A 27,105-nucleotide genomic window follows, 5' to 3' on the forward strand; every position below is an offset into this window, starting at 1 on the left:
CCAAATTAATTGACTCAACTATCTGTAGATACGGATGTATCTAGACGTGTTTTAGCTCTAGATACTACTACCTCCATCCCAAAGCTTAGGGCTTATATTATTTTTAGAAAGTCAAACTATACCATATTTGTCTAAGCTTTTACCAAAAATCGTTAACATGCAAAATACAAAATTAATATCATTAAATAGGTTGTGAAATATATTTTCCTACGGTATCTACACAATATTATATTTGTTGATAGAATGTTCTACAATTTTGGTCAAACTTTACTTGTTTTGATTTCTCAAATATAAATAAGTCTTAAGCTTTGGGATGGAGGTATCTAGACAAAGCTGAGTCAACTAGTTTTTTTTTGTCTGTCCATAGCTAGTGTTCATGGTGCAAAAAGCTAAGAGCATCCACTATACGCATCAGTCTATCTCATACAGTAATTCAATATCACTACTGAGATCTGCCTTTTGTTTTGCTATTCATATGCAGACTCAAACTTTAGGGCCTTTACTCAAAAGGAAGATCAAAACTGCGGCTGATCAGGCTGCCAGTATGTTGATGCTGCCCCCATCTTCTAAATGCCTCTACAAGCACAAGGCCACGCGTCCGCTGGGTGGCGATCTTTTAATGAATATGGTATATTTTCTTAATCCACAAAACATGCCATGATTTAGTCTGTTTATTGTCGGTTTTTTCTAATGCTTGCCAAAAGTTTACAACAACAACAACAACAACCAAGCCTTTCAGTCCCAAACAAGCTGGGGTAGGCTAGAATTGAAGCCGATAAGATCTCGAAGCCAAAATTTTAGAAACACCAAATTCGTTTGCTTACAATCATCATACAGTAATGTTCATCTACTCTCCAGTTCCCCTAACCCAACAAAAAATGATGTTAATTACGATTTTTAGATTAAAAGAGCACCATTAGGCGCTGTTAATTACGACTTTGAGATTAAAATGTCATTTGCAATTGCTAATTATAATTTTGAGACAAATGATTAGTTTAACCTCGATCTGTTCTGCTCACCATTTTTCCCAACCGAAAAAATGTAACCATTCCATTCCTCTGAAATGGAACCATTCCATTCCATTCCACGCTGTTTCAGAACCGAACACACCCTTGCATTGTTGTGAACTGTTGTCCATACACAGCCATACCCTTCCACTTACATCCAGCACTATATGCATCAGTCTGTCTTAGAGTCATTCAATATCACTGCTGAGATCTGTTCCCATTCTTATGCAGGCTGAAACTGCTGCGCCTTTACTCAAATGGATGCAAAATGAGGCTGATGAGGCTGCTGTGAGGACGATGGTGCCGGCACCATCATCCGAAAACCTCTACAAGCACGAGGCCATGGGCCAGCTGGGTGGTGACCTTTTAATGAATCTGGTATATTTTCTTAATCCACATACATGATTTTATTATTATCTGTTTAATTACTGTTGGCTTTGCCTAATGCTTAGCAAAGGTTCAGAAACACTGCGTTTGCTTACAATCGTCATACACTAATTTTTCACTTTTCAGTCTGTCTCATCCAGTATATAAACTGTTGAGTTCCGTTGGCTTCTTTTGAAATCACTAGCAAAAGTGTCTGTGCGTTGCACCGGAAAAATAAACTTGCAATACCGCGTACCGGTAACATGGTGGATATCATTCTTAAATTTCATTAATATATGAATTCAAACGATATTATATATAGGACACATATAATATTTTGCTAACAACTCAGAAATTTAGGACTCAAAACATTTGTACTACTTAATTTTTTTCCTGACAATCTAGGTAAACCCTAGTCTTGCTTTTGCCTTTTCCCATTTTCTCCTCCAAAATATCATGGACTGAAATAGCTCTCTCTATATATCCACGTATAAAGTCTCTAAATAAATCTGATTTGGTTTGTATTAATATGGTGGAATTTCTAAATTACACTATATATATTGCGGTGCTATATATAACACATCAATCCACACATTTTTTACCCCGTCGCTAGGCAGCTACCAGCCCGCCATGTATGTCTGGCGTGCCACAGGGGCCACGACACCCCCTTGCCTGGGCTGGTCGGCTGGCACGTCGACGCTTTAGCTGTTGCACGTGCGACCCTCCTGGAGTCCCAGTAATCCTCGCCCCAATTACGGTTTCACCTTCGACGCCGACAATGTCTTTAACCTAGTGAAACACCATTTCATCCTTCCCATCTAGGCGTTTCGAGAATAATGCGTCCTCAAAGTTCGCCATCATTGTGAACCCTTTTTTTGTTGCCCCTACTTCATTCTACTTTGCACTGGATGATTGGTAGATGTGAGGCTTTTATTTTTTGATTTCGTTGTTTTCAAAAAATACTGCCACAAAGTTTCGCAAATTTTAAAGAATGTTTGCCCTTTTATTTCTATAATTTTTGAGGGTGAATGAAGCCGTCACTTTTATAAATGGGAATGTGCATCGGAATACAATTGGTTCTGAGAATTAAGCCAAACGGGATGATCAAAATCAATAGGCTGGCAAGTATCTTAGTGACGAGGCTTGTTGTTTCAGCGAAATTGACGTATATAAACCAGTCAAACGTGTTCTAATGAAGTTGAGGTGGGACTATTTAGTACACAATATTCAGCTTATGAACGCACATCACCAGGGGTTTTGGTCCTGCCGAGCAGGTTAACAAGGCCAAAAAATGCGGCTCTCTGGCCCATGCATGATGCGGGGTGGGGGAGGAAAATAGAAGAACCAACCGGTAACGAAAATACCAGCCCATTCGGGCGTTCGGCAACGCGGCATCAACTGCTCCGGCCCACACGATAGCCCATATTCTGATCCACGCGGGATGTGCTGGCCTGGAGCGGGTTTGTTCGATGGGAGAAGGAAAGAAGAACATAAAGAACGAACCGGTATATGGTAAAAGTGCGTAATATGCGTTTTGGTGGGAGGGTAAAATCGTCCAGAAAAAAGTTGGACGAAAATTTTGGCAGAAACATTAGCTCCTTTATTATTAGGTACTAGGAAAATAACCCGTGCGTTGCACCGGGACATACAATGATAAAGTTTAAATAGAAAATAATTGTGTTTGTTTTTACCTCCTACCACTTAATATTTGATGTCGTTCTTGCCCTGCATCGCTTAAGACATGCTAACCCAATTATATACAATTGCCTGACATATAGCTAGCTAGAAAATAGTAGACATGTTATCTATAGTTAATACCGTGAGAAGCTAGTAAATAATAATTACGTCACTTTTTCCACAACTTTTTCTTAGACAATACATGCTCAACACAGGCTAATTGATTAAGAAATCCTTGAAGAACAATGACACCCACCCTCTAGGCCAAAGTTTCCATACGTTGTTGCTCAGCCAATTAATCAAGCTAAGTGTATATACGTGTTTGCCTTCCGCACGTTAGGTTCCAAGTAATAAGATTCCCAATCCTCCTTTTGAAAATTTTCATGTCAGGGACCAAGTCAACGATGTGCCAGTGCATTGTGTGTTGGAGGAGCTGGTATAGAGGTTCTAGTAGCGAATATCGACATATAGTGTCTGCGGGAAAGCTCGGCCAGGAGGACCTCACTGATGAAGGAGGTTAGTCCATGCAGGTGTCTGCGCTGGCGAAGGGACACGCAGTGTCGGCCAGCTCCACCAAGGCAGAATTGGCATAGATCATATCAGTAGCTGAGCTTGACCTCCATGGCGCACATCCAGCAGGTGAGGCACGCGAGGATCCTGAAGAACTGAACATGAGTTGTAGGTTAAAGAAGCAAGCACGCTGACCCGTCTGCGTTGCATGGATGAGAATCAGCCGGACCTGGGCAGGAGCACACCGGACTAAGCACGGCGCCGCCCAAGACCACAAGCTCCGAGGTAGTAGGGAGGCTGTTCTCGGGCCAGGTAGGGACGGCTTGCACTCCACAATCTTGGAACCGGTGCCGAGCACGCCGGCAGAAGAGCGAGTAGTCTTGATGGACGATGGAGGCGACGAAGTAGACGGCCAGACTGTCGTCGGTGTAGGCTGTGCGAAACCAACACGCAGTGTGGCAAGCACGAGCACGCAATAGACTGCCATGTTGATCCGGTAGCAGCGCAGAAGCAAGATGATTTCCTGGCGATGACGTGGTTAGATCTGTACACCGCGGGACCCAGATCTGTACACCGCGGGACCCTGTCGACGGCGTCCTTCTTGACGGACACTGGGCGAGCAGGAACTCAATCTCAGCGGGCTTGTGTGCGAGCGCTCGCGCGTGTACCTACACTGAACAAGATCGTGATCGGCTGGAGGCCAAGCTAGCTACTTCAGAGTATGGGTTCTTGAGCAGTAGGTAGCCGTCCCGGCAAAACTCGAAGGCTCCCGTCATCCGCATGTATCCAAGCCCATAAACGTGACCAGCATGTCCGTCTCGGTGTGACTCTCACGGCTGGAGTTGAGCAGGTTTAGGGCACCGCGCGCGGCCAGCACAATATTCAGCTTATGAACGCACATCACCAGGGGCTTTTGGTCCTGCCGAGCAGGTTAACAAGGCCAAAAAATGCGGCTCTCTGGCCCATGCATGATGCGGGGTGGGGGAGGAAAATAGAAGAACCAACCGGTAACGAAAATACCAGCCCATTCGGGCGTTCGGCAACGCGGCATCAACTGCTCCGGCCCACACGATAGCCCATATTCTGATCCACGCGGGATGTGCTGGCCTGGAGCGGGTTTGTTCGATGGGAGAAGGAAAGAAGAACATAAAGAACGAACCGGTAATATGGTAAAAGTGCGTAATATGCGTTTTGGTGGGAGGGTAAAATCGTCCAGAAAAAAGTTGGACGAAAATTTTGGCAGAAACATTAGCTCCTTTATTATTAGGTATAGATTTGCATTGTTGTCAACTGTTGTCTATGCACAACCCTATTCTTCCACTTACATCCCGCACTACTTGCATCAGTCTATCTCATAGATTTATTAAATACCAATGATGAGTTCTGTTGCTATTCATATGCAGGATGAAGCTTCTGTGCCTCTACTCAAATGGAAAAAATGATCCTAATGAGGCTGCTGTGAAGACGATGGTGCCGCCACCATCTTCTGAAAACCTCCTCAAGCACAAGGCCACGGGCCAGCTAGGTGGTATCCTTTTCAGTAAGCAGATATATTTTCTTAATCCTCATACATGATTTGATTTGTCTGTTTATTGCCGGCTTTGTCTAATGCTTACCAATAGTTCAGAAACACACACAACCCTATTCTTCCACTTACATCCAGCACTATATGCATCAGTGTATCATAGATTCATTTTCTATATAACTGCTGATGTCTATTGCTCTTCAATTTTCATATGCAGACTGAAACTGCTAAGCCTTCATTGGTGAAAAGGATTGCAACTGCTGCTGATGAGGCATCTGCAGAGGCTGCCACCAAGTTATTGGCAGCCCCACCTTCTGGATGCTTATATAAGCTCAAGTCCAAGGACCAGCCGGGCCGTAACCATCCAAGGGTTCGAGTATATTTTCTTAAGCCGCATATACATGCCATGATTTATGTCTGATATTATCACTGGCTCTGTCTAATGCTTTTTGGAATTCGGAAACGCCAAATTACCATGCTTATATTCATCATACACTAAATTTTGACTGTTCAGTTTGTAACATAGTGTTATGCACTCGCTTGTCAACTGTCAACACCCGGATTTTTAAGTCCGGATGCCTATTATGTCATACATCGCAATCCCAGGAAATTGTTGTTGCGAGGCATAATAGTTAAGTATCACAGTCATCATTCATTACAAACCATAATGTCTTACAAATTGGAATCACATGATCCATATTGCACGAATAGTTGATCTAATGATCAACGAACAAACACAAGTTCATAGCGGAAGCGTAAGATACAAGGACTCTCTAGTCCACAGGCCAACGCTTGACGTTAGAAGCTCCTAGTTGTGGTAGACGTCCTGCTGATCGTCATCCTCGTACTGCTGCTCGGCTTCATATTCTGGCCATTTGAATAGCCAGGGACAAAGCCGTGAGTACTTTAAGTACTCGCAATCTAATACTAATGTAAGTACTAACATTGCTATTGAGAGTGTTCTCAGCTCTAAGGTTATTTGCATAAAGCCAATTTTATTTGATAAACATTTTTGTAAACAAACTCCTCATGTGCTAACTAACTCAAGTGGGAACATTAGTGTCATTCCCACAACTCTGTTGTGATTCAAGTTCAAAGTCACCGTTCAAGTTCAAGTTCAAATTCACCAGTCACATAGATATAAATTTTGATGACGGAAACAGTATGGCCTTTCCAATTGTCCATATCCGCGGACGCGGCTATTCGAATAGTTCTACACTCTGCAGAGGTTGCACACTTGTGCCACAACATTTGATTGCATCTGTAAGGGATAAACCCCGAATAATCGTAACTCAGTACGCGGATCATCAACCGTTAACCTTTCACTTACACATCCTAGTATAGGCACCTCTCCCCATGAGCTTGTCCTCCCGGTGAAAACCAACTGTTAACCCGGGAACTGCACAGGGCTTGGCCGTACAATTCACCTCAATTCACATCCTTTCTCAACAACGGAGGCAGCCTCAAGCATAACCCCTATGACGTGTGTTCAGAGGGAACCCATACTAAGACACATAAATTTCCAGCTAAGCCTTACCCATAATCAGGTATTGTGGGGGTACTCAAAAATTGGAATGGTATCGCATCCAACTCAATCATCAGTTTTAGTCCTTTCACCAAGTCAAATTCATGTCATATTCACCTTCAAAATCATTCAATGGAAATGACACATCATTCCAAGGTTTTTCAACATCATCATTTCTTAAACACATGTTCCCATCTAGAGTAGTCATTTTTAGTTTAGCACTAGCATCTAGGTATGAGGGGTGCTAAATACTTTGCTTTGATTCTAGGCTAACTTTGATACTCTTGTACTAATCCAATACTATCCAAGTGAATCATAAATCAAAAAGTACTTTGATAAAACAAAAGTAAATAAAACTTGTAAAGTAAAACTGGGAAATAGGATCATAAACATTAAGTAAATGGGTAATGCTTTGCTCATGGTGAGCTTTGCACTTTGCAAGATCGAGTATTATCTTTCCTTGGTTGGGGAATTGGTCAAAGTGGTCTTCTTCTCCTTGGAAGTAGACCTCCTCCTCCTCTTGATACTCCTCGGTACTAGCGTCTAAAATACGAATACGGGGTACACAATCATCATACCAAACTAATTTACTAAACTAGGCATACTCATGATCTACACACTTTAAACTAGCATCACACATTACTATTGAGTTGGTGGATGTGTTCTTCTTATTATTTAAGAAAAATAATTTCCTCTCATACTAATCTTGAATGTTACTTTTAATTATTCAGAGAAATAATTCCCTCTCATTATCTTATTAAGATTTAATTTCTCTCATGCATAATATGTGACCTAGGTTGACCAAGGTCAACCTCTTCACACTTATCATTTAAGAAAATGATTTAAATGAGGTGAGTACCTCATACCATTTAATTCTAGCATGGCAAAGATTTAATATCACCAACAATTTCTATGAGACCTAATTGACCAGAGTCTCTACCTTATTTGAAATTGGTGGTGACAAGATTTAAATGAGAGAAACACTCCCATAAGATTTCTTAATAGTTTTGGACAATATCTTTGACTAGAAATAGCCATAAAGTCATTTAATTCAACCAGGCCATGATCATTCAAAGTAAGCATGGCATATTTTTGTAGAAACAATTAGTATAAGAGAAATGTGAATTATAGGAGTTAGAATTAACTGAAAAGCATTTATGGTTGATTTTTAAGAATTATTCTAAGGCAGAAAAGTCCCTGCCTTGTTTATTTTCTCACTTTAATTCTGCAATAGATCTAGGGTTCAATCCAGTGGCATTGTGTAGATAATTTCATAAGGTTTCCAAATGTTTAAAATTTGTAAAATTTGGCCCAGTAGATTTGTCCCTATTAAATTTCAAAGTTAACATCAGATTGCATATTTCTCTATTTTGGAATTTCTGAATTTGAAAACATGGGCTGGCGGGAAAACTGTTGGGCTGCGCAGAGAGAGAAAGAGATGGGCCGGCCCAACTTCGCAACGGGCCAGCTGACAAGGTGGGGGCCACCTGTCTGTGAGCTGTAACGCGCGAAGCGGTACGGGGAAGTAACGACCGTGCGATTAGACGATGGATCGACGGTCGAGGAGCGTCGTCGTCGACGACGAGAGGCGGACTTACTGGCGATGGTGGTAAGGGGTCGGCGAGCTCGTCGGAGCTCCGGCGGTCGTCAGTGATGTGCGCAGGGACCGTGCAGTCGACGAGGAGGCGCCTGGAAGCAGTGGCGTCGCCTGAGGTGGTCTCCTTCGCCGGCTTGCTCCGTGTACTGGCGGCGGCGGCGAGCTTGCAATTGGAGGTCTCCGGTGGCTAATCGAGCAGGGGTGGTGGTCGAGGAGAACTGTGGTGAGGTGAGGAAGCGAGTGGTGTGCTCGGATTGAGAAGAGGATGGCCCCTTTTATAGCTGGGAGAGGTGGCTGTGGCGCTCGGCTAGGGTCGCCGCCGTCGTCATCGTTCCAGGGCGGCGAAGAGGCAAGGGATGGGCGCATCGGGTTACTGGTGTCCTGGCGAAGATGACGCGCTTGATGGCAGTGAAAACGAGGCTCTGAGGCGACGGTGAGTTTGACGGGAGCGTGCGTCACCGTGGCGAAAGCTCGTCGTCGTGGTCGTCGCCTGCGGCGTTCCCGCAGGTCAGTGAGCTTGTCCAGGCGGTTCAGGGACCCGTCGTGCGTCGACTGGCGCTGAGAGGAGGGGTCGAGGTGGCGCAGGGGCTCCAGGCAGCCGTCGCTCTGGCACGTCCAGAGTGGATGCCATGCGCGCTCTGGCGCGGCATGGGCATGTTCTGGGCGCCACTGGGCGCGCGTGTTCTGGCCTCTCCATTGCAGGGCATCGTCGAGTCAGTGGCTGGGCAGCATCAGGTGAGTGAGAGGGAGGGGATTGACAAGGCAGGGCATGCTGGAATTGACCAGAGGGAGAGAGAGTATGAGGGAGGCATGCCATGCCAATGCATGGCAAGCTTTTGTCAAGTTGGGCTTGCTCCAGTGCTTGGCAAGTGGGTGAGAGGATGCAGGGAGGTGAGAGGGAGCTCCAGGGATGCAGAGGATGTGGGGCAGATGGAAGGTCCAGGCACGGCGTGACCTGATGTACTCCAGTCACTGAATCTTCGTCCCTAGGTATGAGGGGTGCTAAATACTTTGCTTTGCTTCTAGGCTAACTTTGATACTCTTGTACTAATCCAATACTATCCAAGTGAATCATAAATCAAAAAGTACTTTGATAAAACAAAAGTAAATAAAACTTGTAAAGTAAAACTGGGAAATAGGATCATAAACATTAAGTAAATGGGTAATGCTTTGCTCATGGTGAGCTTTGCACTTTGCAAGACTATTATCTTGCCTTGGTTGGGGAATTGGTCAAAGTGGTCTTCTTCTCCTTGGAAGTAGACCTCCTCCTCCTCTTGATACTCCTCGGTACTAGCGTCTAAAATACGAATACGGGGTACACAATTATCATACCAAACTAATTTACTAAACTAGGCACACTCATGATCTACACACTTTAAACTAGCATCACACATTACTATTGAGTTGGTGGATGTGTTATCTTCTTTCCCTTGTTGATATTTGTGATGTATTTTAGATGTTTGTGGTTGAAGTTCATGAATGTACAATAAGATAAAATTGAGCCTTCGGCCATGCTAATAAGCAAAAATTCTTATTGGTATATTGCATGACTTCGTCTTGGATATCATGCTATATTTGTTGCATATCTATTTTGTGTGTGCATGTTTCTTTGTGGATAAATATCTTTGTGATATTGCCCACTTAGAGAAACTTATACACATAAGAGATGATACATCTCCTTTTGATATCTTATTTATTTATTGCGTGTTGATTGGTCATGCTAAGCAATATAATTCATTGAAGACTATGATAATGCTTTTTGCTCATCCTTGTAATAGTCTTATAATATGCTTTATCATGCCTTTCACATATCCTCTTGGTTGAGCCTTTTTATTATGGTGCCTCTTACTTGTTGCTCAACTATTTGTTTGTTGCAAGTGTTAAGCTTATTTCTCTATCTATGATCTATTCCAAATGTTTGTGTTTTAAATGGTAATGAGGGAGTGAGGATTCCATGTTATGCATATTGTATTCAAATACAACATTTTAATTTATGCATGTACCTTGGGGAGCTTCCTCATTTAATTTAGAGCACTATCTTTTGGTGATCATTAGAGTTTGATTCACTTGGTATATTTTGTTTTTGAATGATATTATGGGAGTGATGATTCCATGTTTGTGCACTTTATACTCCAATGCAAATTGTCTTGTTTTGTGCACAAACCTTGGGGAGCTTCCTCATATTATTTAGAGCAATCTTCTTGATCTTATCATAATATCTATCTTTCTTTTGGTATCCTCTTTGTGGTTCATTTGGTTGCTTGCTTCATTTGTTGAAGCTTCTTGAATTTGTTATCTTTTTGCAATCTTTGATCCTATCTATAGTGTTATTCCTTCCGAATATTCGTCATTGGATATGTGCATTTGATTCCACTCAAATTATGAGAAATGCACACGCTATGGAGGAACTCTCACTATATTGGCCTTCTAAATTTTTCACCCATTTCGGCAATTGGTGCCAATGGGGGAGAAGTTTGGAGGGTTTAAGGGAATTTGGTTATGTCTTTGCTTTGTGCTTAAGCATGTGCCTTTATTGCATTGCATCTTGTTGCTTTGCATAGTTGAATATTTCGAGGAAACTCCACTAGGCTTTGAATGCCAATATATGCAATGAAAGTCAAGATCATTCACACATGCATATATTATGGGGGAGTTTGCTCTATATATTCAACTTATTTGTTACTTAAATTCCTTATATAAACCCTCTCAAAGAGATTGTCATCAATTACGAAAATGGGGGAGATTGAAAGTGCATGGAGCCCCCATGTGTGGTTTTGGTAATTAATGACAATCCCTATGGACTAATGTTTGCATTGAGTTATATTTGTAGGTGTTGTCCATAGGCAATTCTTGAACCATATGTTGGCTTCAAGGTTGCAATAAGAAGAATTTGATGAAGGATATAAAGTGTCAAGTATGTCTTGAAGATGAAGATGAAGTGAGCCCTCAAGTTACTTCAAGACATCAACATGATGAAGAATGAAGTGCAAGTTCAAGATGAGCCAACTCGAAGAGTTCATAAGCTTGAAGCTTGCCATGGAGCAATCCACATGGTGGTCATGGTTATGTGAAGATGCGCCGAAGAAGAAGCTCTCCCATGGTGGATTATGGGGGAGCAATCCACGAGACTTCGTCAAGAAAGCACAAGCAAGAAAGGCGTTCCATCTTGTTGAGGTCAAGATCATCGTCATCGAGCTCAAGTGGAATGTGCAAGTATAAGGTTTGCTCTTGATAGGGTTTCTTTCTCACCGGTCTCATAGTGTAGTTGGAGACCGGTTTATAGTTTAGTTGCCGTACTATCAAGAGGGCTCTCGAGTGAGTAACTCGATCGTATCGTTCGGAGAGAGCTCAAACCTTCGCATCCTTGCATCATCTTTCTTGGTTGTTATTTGGACCTTATCCATGTGATGTTTTAGAGCTTGTGCTTATTCTCATGACAAGCTCTAGTTCATCGAAAACGGATTTCGCATAGATCACTTGTTGCGTTTTCGAGTTTGGTTCATCATCTTTCTTGGTTATTATTTGGATCTTATCCATGTGATGATTTAGATCTTGTGCTTATTCTCATGACAAGCTCTAGTTCATCAAGAATGGTTTTTGCACGGGCAACTTGTTGCATTTTCAAGATTGGAGGTTTTACCGGTATGTCTTTTTTAGATAGGTCAAACCTTTCATCATTTGTTTCTATACTCCCTTGTTGGACTATGATGGTTTCCTGCATGATCTTGTAGAGCTTGTTTCTAGCTTTAAAACAAACCCAAGATCATCAAAATCGGAGTCCGGATGCTAAAGTTATGCCCGTTTCAGTTTGATGTTTCTGCCAGTTTTCAGGGGGGCGGATATTCCGGCCCAAGTTTGGGGCGGATAATCCGGCCCCCCGGAAAAATCCGGTTTTTGAAAAAATCCGGGCAAATATCCGGCCAAATGTCCGGCCCCCATCCTGAGAGCAGTTTTCTCATGTCCTTAGCCGTTTTTCGGGGCCCGGATATTTTGCAAATATCCGGCCCGGAAAATCCGGCCTGAGCTGACCCAAACGGTCATATTTCGATGGGAGGGGGTATTTAAGCCCCCCTTCTTCCTCCTTGGGCAGCTACCTCTTCCCCTTTGTGCTCTCCACCATTCTTGACCTTGAGAGCTTCCCTTTCCCTCTACTCCTCCTATGCTTCTTGAATCTTTTTGAGGGAAAAGGAAGAGGAGATCTAGATCTACATTCCTACCAATCAAATCCCTCTCTTTGTGAGGGGAATCCACTAGATCTAGATCTTGGAGAAATTTGGTGTTCCTCCTCTTATTTGTTCTTCCTCTCTTATTCCCCCAATAGCTTTTGTAGCTTTGTTGGAATTTGAGAGAGAAGGACTTGAGCATCTTTGTGGTGTTCTTGCCATTGCATTTGGTGCATCGGTTTGAGTTCTCCACGGTGATTCGTGGAGGTGAAAGCAAGAAGGTTGTTACTCTTGGGTTCTTGGAACCCTAGACGGATTCTAGGCCTTTGTGGCATCTTAGTGGTGTTCTTGGGGACTCCAATTAAGTTGTGGAGAATCTTCAAGGGCAAGGCCTTTGTGGCATCTTTGTGGTGTTCTTGGGGACTCCAATTAAGTTGTGGAGAATCTTCAAGGGCAAGGCCTTTGTGGCATCTTTGTGGTGTTCTTGGGGACTCCAATTAAGTTGTGGAGAATCTTAAAGGGCAAGGCCTTTGTGGCAATTTGTTGGGAGCCTCCAATTAAGTTGTGGAGATAGCCCCAAGCTTTGTGCGGGTTCGGTGACCTTCCTAAGGTCCCATAGTGGATCGAGGACATCCCTTTTGGTGGGAATTCTCGAGGAGAATACGGTGGCCCTCGTGCATTTGGAGTGACTTGTCCTCCACACCGCTCCAACGGAGAGTAGCACTCGCAAGAGTGTGAACTTCGGGCTACATCGTTGTCTCCGCGTCACTTCGGTTATTCCTATACCCGAGCTCTTTACTTAAGCACTTTACTTTGTGATAGCCATCGTGCTTGAAGTTATATATATATCGTGCTATCACATAAGTTGCTTGTCTTGCTTAGCATAAGTTGTTGGTACACATAGGTGAACCATTGCTTAGAATAAGTTGTTGGTGCACATAGGTGAACCATAGTTTATAGGCTTTGGGCTTGACAAAGTAAACGCTAGTTTTATTCCGCATTTGTTAAGCCCATCTCGTAAAAGTTTTAAATCGCCTATTCACCCCCCCTCTAGGCGACATTCGTGTCCTTTCAATTGTGATTTGAGATTCGGATAAAAAGAGGAGAGAGAAAAGAATCTTTCTATCTACCATGGTGGGCACGAATCTCGAGTAATAAATGGACGGTGACGGAAACACCCACACCCATGCGTGGGTGTATAAAAGTATTTCCGTATACAGAATTGATCCCACAAAATGCTAATGTAGCAGGTAATTAAGGAGGAAAGAGGATATTAGAGTAACATAGGTGTATACCGTATCATATATATCGCATATCACGAGAAAAGTTAGTGCCAAACAAATCTTGTACACTAGTTTGCATTGAGATTTTAAAAAGCAATAAATATAGCATGACTATGATACTGGTAGATGGTGCTACCCAGTATAAAAATAGTATCATATACAAGTATCATATGAATGATAGTACTACGTGATACTTACAGAAACTCAATTCGGCTCCCGGGTGCATATGATTCCTCTACCATAAAAACATATTTCCAAGTGTTAAGAAAATTTGACAAAAAAATTTACATGTACATCTCCATAATATCTGTGTGTTTGTCGAGTTTCATGAAAAAATGATATTTTTTGTAGTCTACGTGACAAGGAGAAAATTTATCTTGTGATAAGTCTTTGTTTTAGCACCGAAATTTTCCTTTTTACAAACGTCACACGAAAAGTTGATTTTTCATTAAACGACTTTGTGAGCGCGTATCACATGAAGATGTACGCGCGAAATTTTTGTTTCAATTTTTTTTGACACTTTAAATTGTGTCTAACATGCATTTCAAAATAAATGGGGCATAGGCTCCCATGTGCCAAAACATCATTCCCATGATACTTACCACTATGACCAGTATAAGCTGCATTGGTAGTGTAGATGTACATTTTTTAACAAATTTTAAATCTAGATGTAGACTTAGGGCATCTCCAGCGGGTGATACGTCTCCGACGTATCGATAATTTCTTATGTTCCATGCCACATTATTGATGATATCTACATGTTTTATGCATACTTTATGTCATATTTATGCATTTTCTGGAACTAACCTATTAACGAGATGCCGAAGAGCCAGTTGCTGTTTTCTGCTGTTTTTGGTTTCAGAAATCCTAGTAAGGAAATATTCTCGGAATTGGACGAAATCAACGAACAGGGGCCTATTTTGCCACGAAGCTTCCAGAAGACCGAAGAGGAGACGAAGTGGGGCCACGAGGTGGCCAGACACCAGGGCGGCGCGGCCCAGTCCCTGGCCGCGCCGGCCTGTCGTCTGGGCCCCTCGTGCGGCCCCCTGACCTGCCCTTCCGCCTACATATAGTCTTCGTCGCAAAACCCCCAGTACCGAGAGCCACGATACGGAAAACCTTCCAGAGACGCCGCCGCCGCCAATCCCATCTCGGGGGATTCAGGAGATCGCCTCCGGCACCCTGCCGGAGAGGGGAATCATCTCCCGGAGGACTCTTCACCGCCATGGTCGCCTCCGGAGTGATGAGTGAGTAGTTCACCCCTGGACTATGGGTCCATAGCAGTAGCTAGATGGTTGTCTTCTCCTCATTGTGCTTCATTGTCGGGTCTTGTGAGCTGCCTAACATGATCAAGATCATCTATCTGTAATGCTATATGTTGTGTTTGTTGGGATCCGATGAATAGTGAATACTATGTTATGTTGATTATCAATCTATCTATGTGTTGTTTATGATCTTGCATGCTCTCCGTTACTAGTAGAGGCTTTGGCCAAGTTGATGCTTGTAACTCCAAGAGGGAGTATTTATGCTCGATAGTGGGTTCATGCCTCTGTCGAATGCAGGGAGTGTGACAGAAACCCCTAAGGTTGTGGATGTGCTGTTGCCACTAGGGATAAAACATTGATGCTATGTCCGAGGATGTAGTTATTGATTACATTACGCACCATACTTAATGCAATTGTCTGTTGTTTGCAACTTAATACTGGAAGGGGTTCGGATGATAACCTGAAGGTGGACTTTTTAGGCATAGATGCATGCTGGATAGCGGTCTATGTACTTTGTCGTAATGCCCAATTAAATCTCACTATACTCATCATATCATGTATGTGCATGGTCATGCCCTCTCTATTTGTCAATTGCCCAACTGTAATTTGTTCACCCAACACGCTATTTATCTTATGGGAGAGACACCACTAGTGAACTGTGGACCCCGGTCCATTCTTTTACATCGAATACAATCTACTGCAATACTTGTTCTACTGTTTTCTGCAAACAATCATCATCCACACTATACATCTAATCCTTTGTTACAGCAAGCCGGTGAGATTGACAACCTCGCTGTTTCGTTGGGGCAAAGTACTTTGGTTGTGTTGTGCAGGTTCCACGTTGGCGCCGGAATCCCTGGTGTTGCGCCGCACTACATCTCGCCGCCATCAACCTTCAACGTGTTTCTTGACTCCTACTGGTTCGATAAACCTTGGTTTCTAACTGAGGGAAACTTACTGCTGTACGCATCACACATTCCACTTGGGGTTCCCAACAGTCGCGTGCTGTACGCGTGTCACGGGGCGATGGATTTCAGATGCCCAAATGGACGCGTCGCATCCGTTTGTGTCGTCCCAAATGGTCGAAATCGACTGCGTGTCCGTTTGCATCGGGGGTGGCTCCAGCGGCACGATGCATACTTTTTTCCATTCATAAAAGTCATAATTTACATCAATAAAAAACAAAAAAAGACTCTAAAAAGGCCATAAAGGTGTGGTAAAACTAGGTACTGCCTACTGGTCATCGTCGCTGACGAGGTCGATGAACTCCGGCGTCGGCCTTGGAAGCTGCTACGCCGGTGGTGGAGGAGGAAGGGCTGGCTGTGGCAACTGCGTCCAGGCCGTCGCCTGCGAAGGAGGTTGTGGTGAAGGTGGCCACGGATCCCAGGCCGGAGCAGCAGCTGGCATGCCGTCATTGGAACGTGTCGGCATGGCCGGAGGAGTCACCGGCCTCCCCTGCGCGAGCACCGACTCGCGGAGCTGGATTGCGAGACCGTCCCACAAAGCGAGCTCGTTGAGGTCATCGAGCTCGCTATTGGCTAGTGCCATGGCAATGGCCTCGTCCTCGGTAATGTCCGGCGGCTAGGTCTCCGGATCTCACGCGGGCCCGCCGTCATCGTGGTCATAGTTTGCGTGCTCCGCCTGCTCGTCCTCGTCCTCGTCTACGTCCTCCTGGTGGTTCTCCTCTTCTTCCGCGCGGATCTCGCGGTCGAAGTACTCGACGTCGCCGAGGTGGCCAGGGCGGCGGCGCGCGTCGAACTCCCACATCCCGAACGAGATCCAGTTGTAGGAGTTGAGCGCGTACGCCGGATCTTCTCGGAGATCCGGCGGCAAGATCGCTCGGCAGCGGCGCACCTCGTCCCGGCGCTCTCGGCCCTCGCGCGGCACGGGGGGACCGGCACGCGCCTGGAGTTGAGGTACCAGCCTCCTCCAGGCAGGTTTGCGTCCGGCCATGGCACCGGATGGTTTTTCTCCGAAATGCGGCGCGCGAGCTCGATGCGGACGTACCGCCCGACCCGTGGCTACTTGCCGGACCGCGAGCCGCTAGCCTCGTCGTCATTCTTGGTCTTGCGGAACGGCTAGCATTTCTTCCCCATGGCATCGGTCGGGTGGATAGGGTGGGCTCTGGCAATGGTGTTGTCAGGGAAATGGGCGATGGCAGCGTTTCTTTAAGAGGCTCGGATGCCATCTCGCCTTCAATGTCCTGTCACTGCAACGCTGCCCAGCAGCGCACGCTCGCGGAAGCCGACGCATGCCATTAACGCGGCCCTAGAAAGCTGCAGCGCGCCGTCCGTAAGTAATGCCGCGGAAGACGAAGTATCTGTGCCCCTGCCAGGCGAGCCCGTGCGAGGACCGGGCGGACGACCGCTACGTCCGTGCAGCGTCCGCAGAGACGCAAACCTGACGTATTTTTGAGCCACGTTTGCGTCGCTGCGGATGCGGTTACTATGCGTGGTCCTGCTAGAGGTGGTACCGGACGCATTTTTGGGCCTGGCGGACGCAAACGGTCGCCGTTGGAAATGCCCTTATTTGAGGATGGAGGAAGTATGGATAGTTAATTTCTACTACTTAAATATTGATAGATGGGGAGTACAAAGCAAGCTGTTGTAACAACGACTTGGCAACGTGCAGCCTCTGACATATGCATAGTTGATTCCTACTCCCTACATATTGATAGATGGAGAATATAAAGCAAGATGTTGTAACGACTTGGCAACTTGCAGGCTCTGACATATGCATAGTTGATTCCTACTCCCTAAATATTGATAGATGGGAATATAAAAGAAAGTTGTTGTAACAACTTGGCAACTTGCAGGCTCTGGCATATGCATAGTTGATTCCTACTCCCTAAATATATATGGGAATACAAAGCAAGCTGTTGTAAGAGCATCTCCACTCGTCCCCCGAACAGGTCCCCGACGAGCATTTTTTACATCCGGACGGCGTAAATCGGCCCAGTCGCGCCCCCGGTTCCTCGTTTTCGTCCGGATTTGGCCCTTCATCCATCCGGCGAGCCCACGCCATCCCCGGTCCCCACGGGGCGCGCTCGGGGACTCCGGACGAAAGATTTTGGCGCGAAACGTCGTGTGGACCCGCGTAGTCGGCGACAGGAAAACCAAATCCTGTCGATTTTCCCTCCAATTTGCTTGCATATCCCCATTCTCTCCCGCCGAATTTGGCCATTCTCCTCGTCTTCCAGTTGCAGTTCCCGGCGGCGTCTTCTCGTCACCACCACTCTCCTCCTCGTCTTCTCGTCCACCATAATGCCGCCGAAGGCGCCGGCGAGGAAGCCGCGGGCAAAGAAGACGAAGCTGCTGGGCATGTCGAACGCCGAGTGGGTGGCGGACGAGAAACGGCGCGAGGTGGAAACAAGCGGCAGGGCGGAGAGGGTGAAAAGAGCCGCCGCCAAGAGGGCGGCGGCGGCCCAGGACGAACAAGCGAGGATGATCAGCATGGCCATGAGCGGCGGCGGCGGCATGTTCCCCGGCCAATGGCCGACGCAAGGTACAACCAGTTCCCCGTCGTCCTTCTCCCCTTCGTTGAACTCGCCGTCGCCGACTGCCGTGTTCCAAGAGGGCGCCTACGTCCAGCCGTCCAGGTCCACGCCGTCGCCGCCCGAGCTTGACGTCGGCGGCGGCGGCCAGTTCGAGGGCACCTCGCCGGCCCTGCGATGAGGGCCGCTCCAGTTCGGTGCGATGGCGGCGCCGAACGAAGAGGAGATCCACGAGATGATCACCTCCGGCTCCGCCGCCGCCGCTGCGAGCCCGGGGTTCTTCATGGCCGCCGCCGCTGCGTGCCCGGGGTTCTTCACGCAAGAGGAGGCGAGGGCGACGGCAGCTGTGGCGGCGCGCAACGAGCATCGGGAGGATGTTGCCGACGGAAGCCAAGCTGTCGAAGAAGAAGACGAGGAAGAAGAAGAGCCAACTCAAGCCGCCGCCAACCTGTCGAAGGGGAAGAAGAAGAGGAAGAAGGACTCGCCGCCTGCCGAACCGCGTATCAAGTGGACGCCGAAGAAAGAGGAGTGCCTCGCCGAAGGTTGGATGACCTTGTCCACGAACGGCGTAATCGGAGCCAATCAGTCGTTCGACATATATTGGCTTCGAGTGAGGCAGGCGTACGAGGAACGCAAACTCGTCGATCCCTACTTCAACAAGACGAACATGAACGTGTACCGGGGAGACAAGGCAATGGTCACCCATTGGGGGATCATGCAGACGGCGTGCAACAAATGGCACGGCATACAGGAGGAGGTCGACAAACGGCCGATCAGCGGCCACGACTTGGAGCAAAAGGTATGCTCCGTCGACCCTGCATCACCGAGGTACATCGTCGTTAGCTGACCCGTATCGCCGTGCTCTTTTTTCCCCAGCTGCGCCGAGCTTTGGACATGTACACGGACGACACCGGCATGCAGTTCAAGTTCCTCAACGTCTACGCCCGCCTCGAGAACTGCGAGAAGTGGAAGGAAACTCGAACGACCCTCTCGAAGAGCAAGACCGAGCAGTACAACCCCGACGCTCCGGCGGCTTGCGCGGCGGAAGGGCGCCCTGAACTCGGCCAAAAGAAGCTCAAAGAGCTCAAACGGACGGACAATCCCACCGACAGGATGCAGGCGTCGATCGACAAGTGCTGGGCCGACTTGAGGTCGCACGCCGACGGGAGGAACGACAAGTTCGACGGCAGGTGGCGGGAGATGCTCGCCAACCAAGGCGTCCGGATCGCCCTGCTGAAGATGACGGCGGCGGCGAAGAAGAGGAACACAGACTTGGCGTTCCTGATGGGCGGCGGTGACATGGAACTGATGGACGAGGAGACAAGGAATTGGTACCAGGGCCACCGCAGCGACATCCTCCGAGCCACTCCGGCCAGTCCTTCGTCGTCTCCGCCGGCTCCTACCTCGGCTTCCTCACCATCTACCTCGTCGACTGCGGCTGCTTCGACGTCCACTGCCGCTGCTTCCTCGTCGGCTGCCGCAGCCGCTTCGGCCACGGCGTGTGAGGAAACTGGTCTGTCGGACACCGCCGTGCCGGCCGGGACTGCCGACGAGCCTGTTTCCGTGTAATTTCCCTCCGATCGCCGATCTGTGGCTGATCCTTTTGCTCCTTTTGCCAATCAACTGACCGTACTTGTAGCGCGGGACGGCGCTTTGTTTGAATTTAAACTATGTCCGCCGAACTCCGGGTGGACGACTGGAAATACGGTACTCCCCACGTCTTAATTTCGTCCAATCCGGCGGTTGTTTCGTCCGGATTTGGACGTGGGGAGCGCCAACGAGTGGGGATGCTCTAACGATTTGGCAACTTGTAGCCTCTGACATATGCATAGTTGATTTGTACTACCTAAATATTGATAGATGGGGAATATAAAGCAAGCTCTTGCAACGACTTGGCAACTTGCAGCCTCTGAAATATGCATAGTTGATTCTTACTTTCTCCATTTTAATAAGGATGCATATTAATTTTAGTTAAATTAAGTTAAACACTGTAAACTTTGATCAAACGAATATCTAGAAAATAATATCATCATCCGCAACATTAACTCAATGTTATTAGAACCATCATGAATTATACTTTTATGTTATATGCAACCGTACTATAAAGCTAAATATTTTTATATATAGTTAGTCAAACTTTATAAAAATTTAACTTTCAGCATAATTAACATGCATTTTAAGTTGGGAAGGAGTGAGTAATTAATTATTACCAGGCCAGGCTTAGTTCTCTCAAAATGTATTCAAACAAGGAGAGCAAATTCTAAAATACTTCTTCCTTCGTTCTAAAATAAATGTCTTACTTTAGTTAAAATATAAATATATCTACATGTAATTCAATTTTAGATACAGACGTATCTAAAAAAATTGAGACACATATTTTAAGACAGGGAGTACTAAAAAATACAAACGACTACTGTTAGTTAGTACTTTAAGGATATCGACCATAGTTAACTAGCCAATTGCTATTCAAATGATCAGTGTAGAACATGTCTAGCCCTGACTCTAGCTGTACTTGTACAGTTGTACTATCTCGATCGTTTTTATAAACTCGCGTGTCTACCTTCTCCCTAGCTCCAAAACAGCAAACCAAACTAGATTGTAGATGTATACGAGTCCTCTCTATACACCTCAACTTCAGAGGTCCTCGTGGGCGTTGCGCTCCATACTAAAATTCTTCTAAAGGTTCTCAGATAGTTATCTGGTCAGGTCTGTGATCGGCGGACTTGTGGTGGCTTATTCAGGAGCTTCGCTTTGCTAGATGATCAAGTTATTATGGGGCGAGCGGGGCACGGAAGGTATCGCGTGACCCTCTCGTTGATACTTCATATACATCTTCTCCCCGTTATACATGTGGTATTATGTAAATCTATACCTAATAATAAGGAAAATACTTCGTATCAGGTGGAGGATCGGGCGCTCCCAACCTCCGGGTCCGCTGCGCGCCACGCGTTCCTCTTGGTAGCCACAAATATGGTGGGGTCCACCACGATTTCTTCTTCCCACCCCGTTCTTTATCCTCTGGACTCTGGTACATGCGTGCGGCACGCATCTCGCTGCCGCCGCCGCCTTCCCAGCTGCTCGCGCCGCCTCCCGCCCGCTCGCTGCCGCTTTCCCACCTGCTCGCGCCGCTCCCGGCCGCTGGCTACCGCCTCAAGGCCGCTCGACGCCACCTCCCGGCCGCTCGCTGCCGCCTCAAGGCCGCTCGACGCCGCCTCCCGGCCGCTGGCTACCGCCTCAAGGCCGCTCGACGCCGCCTCCCGGCCGCTCGCCGCCGCCTCCTTCCAAGCCACGAGTCGCTGTGCAACACCGGTGTTCCGAGTTCCGACTGTCGTTGTCCCCTGCTCGCACGGCCTCCGACGAGGACGCCGCCTCTTGGAGCTCCGACCCTATCGCTCCGGCAGCCGTCGTCCTTCTCGGAGCTTGGCCAGCGTAGTAGCTTCTCCGACCCGGCTGCTCCAACCTTGAGCGCATGGAGACGCTTGCGGCCAGATGAATAGCACCGCCGAGGACAACTTGCACCGCCCTGGAATGGCGCCTAGCTCCCCTGGCTCCGGCCGTCGCCAGAGATAGAGGCTGCAGCGGAGCCCGAAGCAATTGTCCTCCCGGCGCTCGCGCTCACATTAGAAGGAGCTTGCGGATGAGGCCCGTAACCCAAGCTCTCGCGCCGGCAATCCGGTGAGGTGGAGCTCGCACGGATGGCTCCGGGACGAGCTGACACTAGGGTGCAGGGGCTGTGCCGCCAGGCGTGGCGGTGGAACTCCGGCAACTGGCCGGCGGTGCTACGACAAACGTTGGCGTTGCTACGGGCAGAGTTTGGTGCTACAACAGCAGTTTGCAATGGGTGGCCGACGGTGCTGCAAACGCCGCCCATCGGAGTTGCGAATGAAGGAAGTCGGTGCTGCAAAACGCTGCTCGCCGGAGCTGCAAATGTGCATTAGCGGTGTTGCAAAGGCTATTTTCCGAAGCTACAAACCGTTAGCAGCGGTGCTACAAACTGTCAGTGACGGTGCTACAAAGGTTGTTCATCGGAGCTGCAAATGGACATCGGTGGTGCTGCAAATAATCAGTGGCGGCCCTGCAAATATTCTGTCATTCTGCTACTTTATTATAAATTTTGTGCTACAATGTCTCTGGCGAGTCTCCGACGAAATCTGTGTTGGATGATCTTTTGTTTTTTATTTCTAGGTGAATCATTTTTCGCTTCAATGAAATAAAAGCAAAAGATTTTTTCTGCGAAACAAAGTCTGAACGAGTCACAACTCTCTTTCTATTTTTAGTCTGCTTCAATAAAGCAAAAGCGGAAGGTTTTTTGCTGCAACGAAGCAAAGTCTGAACGAGTCGTAACTCTACTTCTATTTTAGTCGAGCCGGTTTTTACTTTAATGAAGCAAAAGTGGGACTTTTTTTGCTACGACGAAGCAAAGTCGGAGGACATGTCTTTCCTTTTCTATTTTTAGGCGAATCGTTTTTTGCTTCAATGAAGCAAAAGCGGAAGGTTTTTTTGCTGCGACGAAACAAAGTCTAAACGAGTCTCTAGCAACTCTCCTTCTATTTTTAATCGAACCGTTTTTTGCTTCAATGAAGCAAAAGCGGGATCTTTTTTGCTGCGACGAAGCAACATCAGGATTTTTGGCTGAAAGTGGACACGTGACGCTCAGGGAAGCAGGAGGCTGGAACGATTCTAACCTCCGGAGGATCCTCAGCAGTATTGAGAACAAGCAAGTGCGTGAGTGTTTGCCCTATGCCTGGGCGCTCCACGATAGCACCGTCCCCCGTGAGGGTTGGATGCTAGCTTTTCAAGTCTCCATAATTGGGTCCATTGAGAGAGAAGAAAAAAAAGATCATAGGGGAAAAAGAAGACATGGGCCCGTGAAACCCTCCACATTCCCCCATTCTGCCGCCGCCTCTCGCGCAGTCGCTCTCCCCTCGCCGCCCCCTCGCCGCCGCCTCTCTCCCGTGCTCGTCTGCATCAAGCACGGGTATCGCCCTCCTCTATCGCCCTCCCATTCAGCAGCATTGCCATCAACCGCTCATCCATCTTCTGCTTCGCCTAGATCGGCCGCCACCCACGAGACAGGCGGTGTCGATTTGGGTGCTGCGTCTAGCTTTCACCGAGATGATGGCTAAGGGCAATGACGCCACTGTTGTTTTCCTTGTTTCTTCCCCATCTCTAGCGGCTTGGCACCGGCTGGTCCACATCGACTCGGGCGAGACCTACAGACCGGCGGGGATGATTCGACGTAGGCGACTTCTTGGCCGACGGGATGCAACACATGGTGGCGGTCGCAGCAGGCCGGCATCAGCGAGTCGATCTAGCCGACCTTCAAGGAGAGCGGGTCAAAGAGGGCAAGGTGAGGAAATCAAATCCTTTTTTTCTGGTGTCCCGAAAATAGATGTCCCGATTTCTTTGATTTTCTGGATTGTACTGTCTACCTTTTTTTGTTTTCTTGGCGTATATTTTAGACCTTGGATCTTCTCTTCACCGGTTCTACGAATTTGTCTCTTGGATTCAGATGTGGAGCTAAGAGATGCAGCACAACAGCAGAGTGACATTGTCAAGGTAGTTATCAACGTACATCCAACATTAAGGCTCCTCCTCAGCTCCAGCCAAAGAGATACAATGATATCTTCTACCTGATTGTAGAAGTGTAGATTGATGTTTCAGTTCTTATGTTTGTCGTGTGATCTCCATCTCTCCAGCTATGGAGCTAACTGAATAATGGGGAAATGTGATTTCAAACAGCACACAGTGTGAGATTTCCATTGGGCCAGAGACCAGAGTGTAATTCACTATAACCTTGGATATGAGCTTATTTTCTGGATTTGTTATTTGCAGTGACTTTACCTATGGTTTTCTTAAATGTGTTTTAAAACGGAGCAGAGGAAGCGATCTCACATGTCATTGGCGAGATAATTGTTTCATCATCAGAATCGAGGTGGATCTACGCAAATCGGTAAGGCAACTATCCAAGGTGCATGGGTTACTCAACGAGGGAAATGTTTTCTGTAGTGGAATGTACTAACTGGTGTAACAATGTTCGATAAGTAACTAAATCTTTGTATGAAATAGAAATTGACAATTTCAGTTTACTATTTGCATATGAAAATTATTTAATCACTCTTTTGTTGTTGACACTGAATTTCTCCTTAATATTTTAGGAGTATCTGGTAAAAAAGAACAATAGAATTGAGTTGGTGGCAATGTTGGGAGTATTTGGAGCAGTTATAAAGTCATTCAGTCCCAGTAGGGGCATTTGCATGGTTTGAGAGAGCTCTCTTGGTCGGTTTGGGGCTTTAGCTGCAATTGTGTTGTCTGGGATCATATGGCCCTTTCTATCCTCGAGGAAGTGTAAGTCCTTGACCATTTTGCCCCATCATATGAAAAGTAAATTGTTTAATCTCATTTATTTTATTTTGATATGATAATAAACTTGACATTTTCGCTGTCGTAGATAGATTTATTTAACAATTAACTGTATAAATTCACATGTTTATGTCTTCTCAGGAGCTTCTTGTAAGTGAGCTGTAGCTTCCATACACAGCATTGCCACACTCAGAATTTGAGTTATGGGCTATGAACACTAATAGAGAAGTTGAACAATAGACTTTTTCTCTACAATATCAAAGTACCGAAATTCTTGTTTTCCTGGTTTACAATATGAAAGAAAGCTTCCAAAATCCATTTAAATTCTTGTTTTCAAGGTTTCATTACCGAAGACATTTAACCAGTTACAAGAGCACTAAAGGCCATCATAGCTAGGAATATCCCGTAAGGACTTCCTGGTGACATAAATTTTCTGGCAATAACCTTATGCATATTTGTTGCCCGTCAGATCCATCGTAGATACAGATTGTTTGTAATTATTGATTGAGCTGGTTTTAATGGTTCATGATCTGATTCTGCTTGTGCTTTTAAGGAATGGCTAATTTATGCCAAAAACTTACACTCTTCATTCTTCAAGTAAGCGATATAGTGAAAAGAAATACCAGGGCACATTGGTTTCTTCTCCAGCAAAAGCAAATTCACCCAGGACCATAAAGCATATCGTGCCAAAAGAATTTATCTTGAATATGGAGTGAACATGTCAGGCAGCGTCGTTTTTGGTAAAGGCCATTGCTCTCAAGGTAGTAGGAAGGAATTTCAAAGCTAGACGTCCATTTATATGGAATTCTTTAAAGAATTGCAAGTTCTTTGAAATCCTCCATTTATATGGATTCAGTATCAGACATCTCACAAATTGGGCAAGCAAGGCATTCAGGTAATGTATTACTTAGCTCTTCAAAGGCTTGGATGTCCTTAAGTGTCCGAACTGTCTGTTTTTATTGTTATAAAATGAGATGTGCTTTTGCAATTTGCAAGGTACCTGAATAATGTGTTAGTTACTCTATGTGCGGAAGAAACGAAATAATACTTCTCTTGTTCTTGTTCGTTTATCTAGATGACCTCAGTTAAGTTGATAATAGCACTATTATACTCTGGTATGGAACTAAACCTCAAGCTGCAACCATAACTGGCTTGATAATTGTGGCTAATATAATTGTACTTATTTGAAGAAAAAACTATACTTGCCTTCATATTCAGCTTGTACTTTCTTAGTCCATCCAATGGATTTAACACTTATTTTTCCTGTTACTAGCTGAATGCCCATGTGCAGGTTCGAAAAGAAAAAATCCAATTAGGTTGAAACGACACAAAAGCCCAATGATATGAAAAGTGACCTAGGACCGGTAGCTTGTAAACTGAAGAACTGTATAAACAACCTTATTTATTACATATTAAACCCCAAAGTTACTTTGGGCGGAGCGGAGGCGAAATAGCACACATACCATCAAGCTGCTGTATTTGTAGGAGTAACTGATGTTCTTATGTGCCGAATTTTAGGTCAAACATAGAGATATAACCATGCTAGGTTCAGGCTCACTCAACTTTCAGCCGAAATTATTGACATATTTGCTTTGAGTTGGCATAGAGTTTGTTTAGGCGTAGTTCTGATTATCTTGTGCTACAGACTGAGTTATTTGAACTTTGTGTTGAACTAAAAGTCAGAGAGAAATGAGACTACAAATGTATATATATAGTTCCCCTTTTCAACATACATTAGCACTAAATCTGACAATATATACATGTTCACTGTTACAATCAATTAGAAGAAGTGTTGATATTGCAGCAATATAGCAGACAAATCAGTTATCTCATTTATTCATTGTTTATCCGAGTGCAGTTTCGTAGTAGTTTGTTAACAGTTTTGCCATCCTGTATTTCATGGTGGAAAGTTAGAAGCCTACTAGCTAAATCAGTACCGATGCTCTGTGTTTGTCTTCTCATGCCAATCAAACATAGTAGCTAAATCTGGTAATTCTTCGATTATTGCAGGTCAGCATTGGAGGCTTGACTGACTTTGTTGGCTTTGTTTCGCTGTACTGAATTAACTGTCTACTTTGGCTGGGTGTGACTCTGCTGTAATATAATGTACTAAACAGTTTACGACTCTTTGTCAGGATATGTGCTCAAGCTCTTCACAAAGTGTGTATTTTTCTGTGCTGTGTTTTTTTTTTGTTAATTTTCCTTGTGCTCCATAATTTAATTGTACATATATGTTCAAGAGATTATTTGTTGAGTTTTATGTTCAAGCAGCAAATCAAGGGTTCAAAATTCTGCACCCAAGTGATACTATTAATCAATTGCTTTTCAATG

The 27,105-nt window shown here is 45.8% G+C and overlaps 1 long non-coding RNA gene across 6 annotated transcripts; it reads left to right on the top strand.

The window, feature by feature from the left end:
* Positions 1-23,263: 23,263 nt before the first annotated feature.
* Positions 23,264-26,934, top strand: LOC127298946 (uncharacterized). Of its 6 annotated transcripts, none has more exons than XR_007850212.1 (5): positions 23,264-23,389; positions 23,585-23,761; positions 23,924-24,364; positions 24,570-25,669; positions 26,785-26,934. It is a non-coding gene; the product is annotated as an uncharacterized lncRNA (long non-coding RNA). The 6 variants fall into 6 exon arrangements; XR_007850215.1 differs by having other exon boundaries at positions 23,274-23,761; positions 24,570-24,759; positions 25,328-25,669; XR_007850213.1 differs by having other exon boundaries at positions 23,274-23,761; positions 23,924-24,192; positions 24,292-24,364.
* Positions 26,935-27,105: the final 171 nt, after the last annotated feature.

The sequence above is a fragment of the Lolium perenne genome, chromosome 5 (assembly GCF_019359855.2).
Source record: "Lolium perenne isolate Kyuss_39 chromosome 5, Kyuss_2.0, whole genome shotgun sequence".
NCBI classification, from domain to species: Eukaryota; Viridiplantae; Streptophyta; class Magnoliopsida; order Poales; family Poaceae; genus Lolium; species Lolium perenne.